Source organism: Salvia splendens, chromosome 7, assembly GCF_004379255.2.
Source record: "Salvia splendens isolate huo1 chromosome 7, SspV2, whole genome shotgun sequence".
Classification (NCBI taxonomy): Eukaryota; Viridiplantae; Streptophyta; class Magnoliopsida; order Lamiales; family Lamiaceae; genus Salvia; species Salvia splendens.
The window spans coordinates 16,992,512-17,000,479 of NC_056038.1; the positions used below are offsets into that span (position 1 = coordinate 16,992,512).

Here is a 7,968-nt window from a genome sequence, read left to right on the forward strand (position 1 = left end):
AACTCATCTCACATCGAATGAGTGAGGAAGTTGAACGCAGTATATAAGTGTTGTTCAACCCAATTAGTTTGAGGCTTTTTGGGATGATCTAAAAACAAATTAGTACAAATTCGTGCGGACTTAACTCCAAAGCGGATAATATCAAACTAAATAAATTTATTAGTTTTTATATAAATTACTCAACTACCTATCTACCCTCTAATTAAGTCAAGTTGGAAGGTACATAGGTTAAATGCTTGGCTCCTACATGCTATAAAGAATACAATCTTGATTTTGATTACACAATTTCTCGCTCTCTCTGTATCTCCATCTAATCAATTAGAAATCTCTCCCAAAATCCGAGCCGATATCACAGAGTAGGAACTCTCTCCAACATTTTTTTATTTATTTTAATTATTATTTACGTTTAATATATACTTTGGCAAGAACACGGATGTGGCCCGGACCATCTTTAATTACTTTTTTACTCCCTGCTCTTCCCCAAGAGCACAACACTCACATACATGCTCTTTTGCAGGGATATGCTCAAGGGTCCCCCATTCTATTATTCAATTTAAATAAAAACATTTCTATAATATTAAAATATATTAAACATACCTGGAATACTATTACAAATTATAAAAAAATTAAAAATTACATAATTAATATCCTAAAAATAAAAATACATAATTAAAATCCTAAAAATAAAAATACATAATTAAAATCCTAAAAAATAAAAATACATAATTGAAATCCTAAAAATTAAAAAATACATAATTAAAGGCTAAAAAATATCCCCGTGGAAAACTATTCCTCTAGCTTCGGAGACCCCGTATCATTACCAAATGTGAATCAAGTTGCTCGGGGGTCATATTTGACATATCGGCCAAATTGAGTTGGGCCAAAAGGGTCCACAACGAGTTGGTGGAGGGTTGAGGTGGCACAAAGGGAGCAGGGGCGGATGGAGTCACGGCGCGATGGCGGTTGGCCGTCGCCTTCTTCCTTCGTTGCGGCCGGCGTTGGGAACTACTCGGGCCGGCGTCAGGGCTATCCAAGTTAGCTCCGGCAAGCTGGCTAGCCACCTCATCCTCGCCGGCGTCGGATAGGGATACCGACCTCGACCGTTTCCTGGAGGAGCTGGAGGAGGATGATACGCCTCCCCTATACTTCGGATGCACACGCACCCCCTGCCAAGCGTTGAGGTACTTGAACGGTTTGTAATTTAAGGATTGGTAGGTCACCAAGGCGGCACTGATGATGTCGAGCTCGCTCTTGCCGCTCCCCCGACCGCTCTTCCTGGAGGTAATACCCCTGGAACTTTTGGATTTCTTCGTTGGCACTGAATATGGCATTGCGCACCATACTCTCATTGCGCTCGATGGTTCCAGCCGGGCGGTTTTCATTGTATCGGCGAGAGACGCGCCACCAAAACCTATTCCCGCTTTGGTTCGTGCCTATCTCCGGATCTTTGGAGATAATCAAATAGGCTTTGAATAATTGATCCATCTCCGCCGGAGTGTACGGGGTGCGGACACCATGAGGAGTAGGAGTAAGAAGAGGAGGAGTTTGAGAGCCGCCGCTCCCTCCCGATCTGGGTTCGGGTACCCACCAGTATCGCCCATTGGGGGCATCTTGGTCGTTCACCGGGTAAGGCCAGTAGCCACCCAGAACTTGAGAACCTTAGGTTTGAGGAGGGGCCGAAAATTGCGTTTCCGGACTAGGGAATGGTTGTGAGCCGAACCATTCGTGGTTCCAACCGCGGGGGTCGGATGGGTGATCGCCGGAGCCGGACATTTTTTTTTGTAAGAGTGAAGGATTAAGAATTGATAAGAGAAGATGAGAGAATTTAGATGAGAATTGTGTAGTGTGGTGTGAAATTTTTGGTGCGGAAGTGAGGGTATTTATAGATGAAAATGTGAATTTTGGGGAAAAAAATTAAAAAATAAATTAAAAGTGGAGAGAAAACGGATATAATTTATTGGGAAGTGGGAAAATATTTTTTTATTTAAAATTAATTTTTTAAATTAAATTCGATTTTTTTTAAAAAAAGAAAAATCAAAAATGCCAACGGCTTTGCCGTTGGCCAATCAGAACGCGCCACGTCAGCCTGCTCAGCGGCACGGACGTGCTTGATGCATCGAGCAGCGTCGTGCCAGTGGCGGGAGTGCAGCAGCGGCGACAGCGGTGCCGCGCCAGCGGCACGAATGCCGTCCGTCCCAGCGAGCACTGCTGCGGATGCTCTAATGATGTTGAGATGGTGGATGAAGTTTCATTTCCTCCCTAAATATCCATCACCAAGCCATTGCCTTTAGTGGCTCATGGTAAGTAAAGTACTCCCTCCGTCCCATAGTAGATGTCACATTTGGGGATTGACACAGAATTTTAAAAGATGTTATTTTGTATGTTAAATGAAAAGAGAAAATGATATATTTATATTAATGTGAGAGAGAACTTTTTCCAAAAAAAGAAATGTGACATCTTTTATAGGACAAACTAAAAAGGAAAATGTTACATATACTAAGGGACGGAGGGAGTATAAAATACATATATTCATTCTCAATTGTACTTTTTTTCTTAATTCTTAGTATACTATAATCTATCAGATCATTTCTCAGTCTGTTTACAGTATATATAAATTATTTTATACACATATTTGGTTTGCAGCTTTATTATAATATAAAAAAAAGCTTTGACCCGAGTTCGTTTTGAGGGTCTATTAAAATTTATAACTTTCAAAATAAATAAATATAAAATCTATTCAAAAATTCTTTTTGTTGATTACTTTAACTTAATAAAACCATATTTTCTGAGGTGCGAGAGTAACCAATCTGATCACGAAGTCTATAATTTTAGGAATACTTGATTACTTATCATGTGAAGATCATTACTTTTAGGATGGAAATGTTTGTATTTATGATGTGCATAGGAAAAGCCAAAGTAAAACAGACATTCAATTTGCGATATTTAATTTTGATTGCATTTCATGGAATACAATTATGTGGATGTAATTAGTTTTTTGATTTGATGTGATAATTAAGTTTAAAGAGATAATGCACACTATTGAGTGATCTGCAAATGTGTTCGAATGGGCAGTTGAAGCACTCCTTTATTTAATATTAATATAAACTTAACCCACAGAAGCCTAAAATATTAAATAAAACTGCATTTCCATCTCCAAATGAATTCCAATGGTGCATCACGGTAGCAATAATACAGAATATAGTACTACTACTACTCTTCGAAATTTATAGTAACTTCCATTTGTATTAAAATAATATGATGCTACATATTTTATGTAATTATATTAATATTTTTATTTAGTGTATGTTATATTAGCTTCAAATTTTTAACGAATTATGAATAAGTAATTAACTGAATTTGTTTGATGTAATTAGGGATTACGGACGTTGAGATACACTACCTACAGATTAAGTTTACAGCAATTGGAGTTTACATTGATTCTCAAATTGGGACTCACCTCCAAAAATGGAAAGGCAAGTCACCCGCCGACTTAGCCGAAGACGATGACTTCTTCGACGCCCTAGTTTACGGTAACCATCTGTCTATTCTCTTTTTTCACCTTAGATTCCAAATGGATCAGAATACTCCCTTCGTCCCAATGAAGTAAAGACATTTTTTATGAGCATAAAATTTAAGAAACTTGTGTTAAAATATAGATTTGAAAATGATATAAAGTAAATTGAATATGACTCAGTGACGGATAGACAAAAGGACTCTATTTTACTATACTCTAAGGGGGTGTTCGGTTGCCAAGATTAAATCTCACGATTAAATATGTATCATGTTTGATTCATAAGATTGAACCCTACAACTTAATCCTAGATGGATAGTCTTATGATAATTAGGCATAGCCTCCCCCTCCAACTAAAATAATCCCACAACTTAATCCTAGATGAATAGTCTCATGATATTAGTCATGACAACCGAACGCCACCTAAATTAACCACATATTACACTGATGCAAATATTTGTGTAAAACTGTTAATTATGAATCTTAGAGATTCAAGACACATATGATGCCCCAAACTTGTTCTTACAAATATTTCGACAAATCCAACAAACCAAACAAGAAATAGAACAATAAAAATGGTGAAAAAGAAGAAGGAAGTGTTATGATTTTCGCTAATAACAATGAAGATAATCCAATGGCTAGTTTCACTTAAACAATAACATAATAGCTCCACAAAACTAGCAACACAAGAACTAGTAAAGCATACATTAACATTCAACCTTAGCCCAACAAAAAATTGGAATGCAACAATATGGGATTTTGATAAATCTTCAAAGATAAATATGGGTGCTCAAATTTGAGTCTTTGCTCTACAATATCATTCAAAGATGTCATGGAAAAACGGTAACACATGTATATATTCTAGAAATCTAAAAAGAGCAAAATAAATCAAGTTTTGGTAAAAAAAGCATTTGGCTAGTTGACCGACACCCGCCTACGCACTTTCTGGACGAAAATTGGTCTCGCGACTAAGACGAATTTGTAATTATTATAGGAGATAAATTTACTGTAATAACAATATAATATTGCTATGAAAGATCAACATCATTTGCTAATTAATACATACATTAATACTGAAGATAGATAAAAAAACTGAATGTTATTTTTAATTCGATTTAGTATTACTGTTAATGAAGATCACATCAATTTCATTTTTTAGATCAAAAGCAAACTTTGTATGGAATATTATTTTGTCATTTGATATGAGATCTTTATTGATGAAACATTTTTCCTTTTCAGTGTATCATTGATGAAAGTTTGAGTTATTATATGATTATTATTCTTTGTAGACATATCTTAAATAAATTTTAATATGGCAAAAAATTGGCAGCAAATTAGTTCTTGTGGTTGTGATTAAGGAGATAAAAGGGTCGCAATATGGAGTGCAGTTGGAGAGTTCTGTTAAGGATCGTTTGGCTGAAGAGGATAAGTACAAGGAAGAAGCTTTGGAACAAGTTGTTCATTTCTCCCAATCTAAATATTTCAACCATCATTCAATTATAAACATTTTATTTCCCACCTACTGCTGCTCAAACTGTTGAGGCAAATTGTTACATTATTATTTGTAAATGATGTTTGGGTTATATATAGATTGTATTTACAACTACCGTCAAGAGAGTCTCCGACTACCGTCACCTCCTTGGCCGCTGCTCTCTCCACCGATTTATCCAAATGAACTTCAAGCTTTAATTAATTACTTGGTTTTGTTTCTAATAATATAATAAGACAATTAAGTACGATGTTAAATAAAATTTGAAATTGTTAACTGATAATGCTATCATCATGTTTACAATAAAATGAAGTAGACGACTTTAAATAAAATTTGAACTTGCTGAAGGTTTTACTTCTGCAAGGTATCATCCAAATAGTATCTAGATTATATGTCGATTGTGTGACTAGCAAAATATTTTATGTTAACGTCAATCATGTCACTATTTTATGTTAACGTCAATCATGTCACTAAGTGGTCTGTGGAATATCTGACTAATATGATGTTGGAATCGTGCTTGGATTAAATGATTTTTGACTAATAATAAATATTACAAGATATTTAATTTTGTGAAATTAAATGCAATAACGTCGATCTACGTAGATGACCGTAGTATATTCATTTTCTCAAATCCGATTCCCGGTGAGTTAGAAATAATATATTAAAGTTGGTCACAATAAAGCTAGAAATGAGCTATGTGAAAAGACTAAGGTATTAATTAACTAAGTGTTAATTATCCCACATCGGGGATGATAGACTTCTTTGATGAAGTATTTAATCAGATGAATTATTATGTGTAATAATTATCGTGGAATAAGACGGGTGACAGAGCCCACACGCGCGCGCCGCCGCCGCCCGCCGCGAGCCGCGCACCGTGCCTCGTGTGCCTTGTGCCTTGTGCCTTGTGCCTGTTCTTTGGAGCTGGTCGTTGAGCGTGGTTCGAGCCCCGCTTGTTCTTTTTAGACCACCCCAAACTCCACGCTATCCCCGACGGGTCTGGTCCACGTCATGGTCCCGCTGGACCCCGACGCATGACGGGAGATAAAAGGTCCCCGCTGGACCCCGACTCACAACGGGAGTCATAAGGTCCCCGCTGGACCCCGACGCATAACGGGAGACAAAAGGTCCCCGATGGACCCCGACGGTCCATGGTGTATCCCGTCGTGTAGCATGTCCAGGTGCGTCGTGTCTCTTCAGCTCCCACTGGCTAGTGCACCAGTCAATAACCCCTGGCGGTTACGGTCAAGCTATCATGATACGCATAATGGCTGTTGACTCCATCAATGCCCTGCAGGTGGACTTGGCCTATAAATAGGCATGCATCCATTGCATTCTAGACATAGAATACACAAGCATTCCTGCATACACGCTCTCTCCCTCTCTGCATACCTTCCCGTCGAAGCTCTGCCCCCGCCTTACTCCCATTCGCCGGAGCTCTGTTTCTAGCGGTGCTGCTACTTCAGAGACGAAGCCGTTTTATCTTTGGGGACGACACGCCAAACCGAGAGCACTACCAGGGCATATCTCGTCTTCCGGAAAGAGGACTCATCGACTAGGCTTACCGCTTTCCACAGATATTTTCCCGTGTAATTGTTTCAGTTTTTCCGTGTAATTTTCCTTTGTTTATTTTCATTGTAATTTTCGTACGGCAAGACTTGTATCTCATTTCGACAACAATCGCAAGACGAGATATTCTTGCCACTAAAGGACTTTACACACACCAACTAAACTGAAATCAACACCTTTGCTTGGAGATGTCGACTGACCCGTCTACCGCCGCTGCCACCGTTCCATCCACCGTGTCCCCCGTCGCTCCCGTCAACACGTCGTGGGACATAACGATGATTCCGACTCCTGGCTTCTCAACCTCTTCATCAACAGCCCATTGGGTGTTTGACAACCCATTTGGGACGGTTTCTGGATTTACCTCGAGTGGGTCAGTCGGTTCCACTTTCAGTGGTTCCACTGGATCATTCATTGGGTCAAGTGTCGGGGCCTTCGGGCACGACACGGGTGCTGGACCCTTCGGGGTCGGCACGGGTGCTAGCTCCTTTGGGGGCAGCACGGGTGCTGGACCCTTCGGGGTCGGCACGGGTGCTGAACTCTTCGGGGTCGGCACGGGTGCTGGATCCATCGGGGTCGGCACAGGAGCTGGATCCTTCGGGGTCGGCACAAATGCGTGGGCCTCCATGCTCCACGCAACTGTGGGGGGTACTGTGCCACACCCAATTGTTAGCTCCTACGGGGGCAACGGATTTGGTCCATTCCATGGGACAAGCTCGGCACCAATGGCACCAAGGATGATGCCACCCGCTGAGAAGCCGTCGAAGTTCACTGGAACGGACTTCAAGAGATGGCAACAGAAAATGTTGTTCTACCTAACAACGTTGGGCGTCGTTAACTTCCTCAAGGAGAACGAGCCAACCCCGTCAAGCGAGGATGAGACACGTGTCGAGATGTACGTCGAGTATGACGCTTGGCGCAAAGGAGACCATCTTTGTAAAAACTTTATTTTAAGTGCTTTAGATGATAGTCTCTATAACGTGTATTGTACTATTACCACATCAAAACAAGTGTGGGAAATGCTAGATAAGAAGTCCTGTAGTGATAATGCGGGTACTAAGAAATTTGTAATAGCTAAGTACTTGGACTATAAAATGGTCGACTCCCGACCAATCATGGACCAAGTGCAAGAGTTCCAGCTCATCATCCACGACCTCGCCACCGAGGGAATGGCCCTGCCTGAAGCTTTCACGGCGGGCACGGTCATTGAAAAACTTCCACCCGGCTGGAAGGACTTCAAGAGCTATCTTAAGCACAAGCGAAAGGAGATGAATCTTGAAGACTTGATCGTGAAGTTGCGCATCGAGTCAGACGTGCGCAAACACGATGGTTTGGCTAAGGGCCATGGCCCACCTGTTGCAAAGGCCAATCTGTTGGAGCGGGGCGGTCCCTCCAACAAACGCTT

At 40.3% G+C, this 7,968-nt stretch overlaps 1 pseudogene; it reads left to right on the forward strand.

Moving 5' to 3' along the window:
* Positions 1-2,230: 2,230 nt before the first annotated feature.
* Positions 2,231-5,186, forward strand: LOC121810502 (annotated as a pseudogene).
* The last annotated feature ends 2,782 nt before the right edge of the window (positions 5,187-7,968 follow it).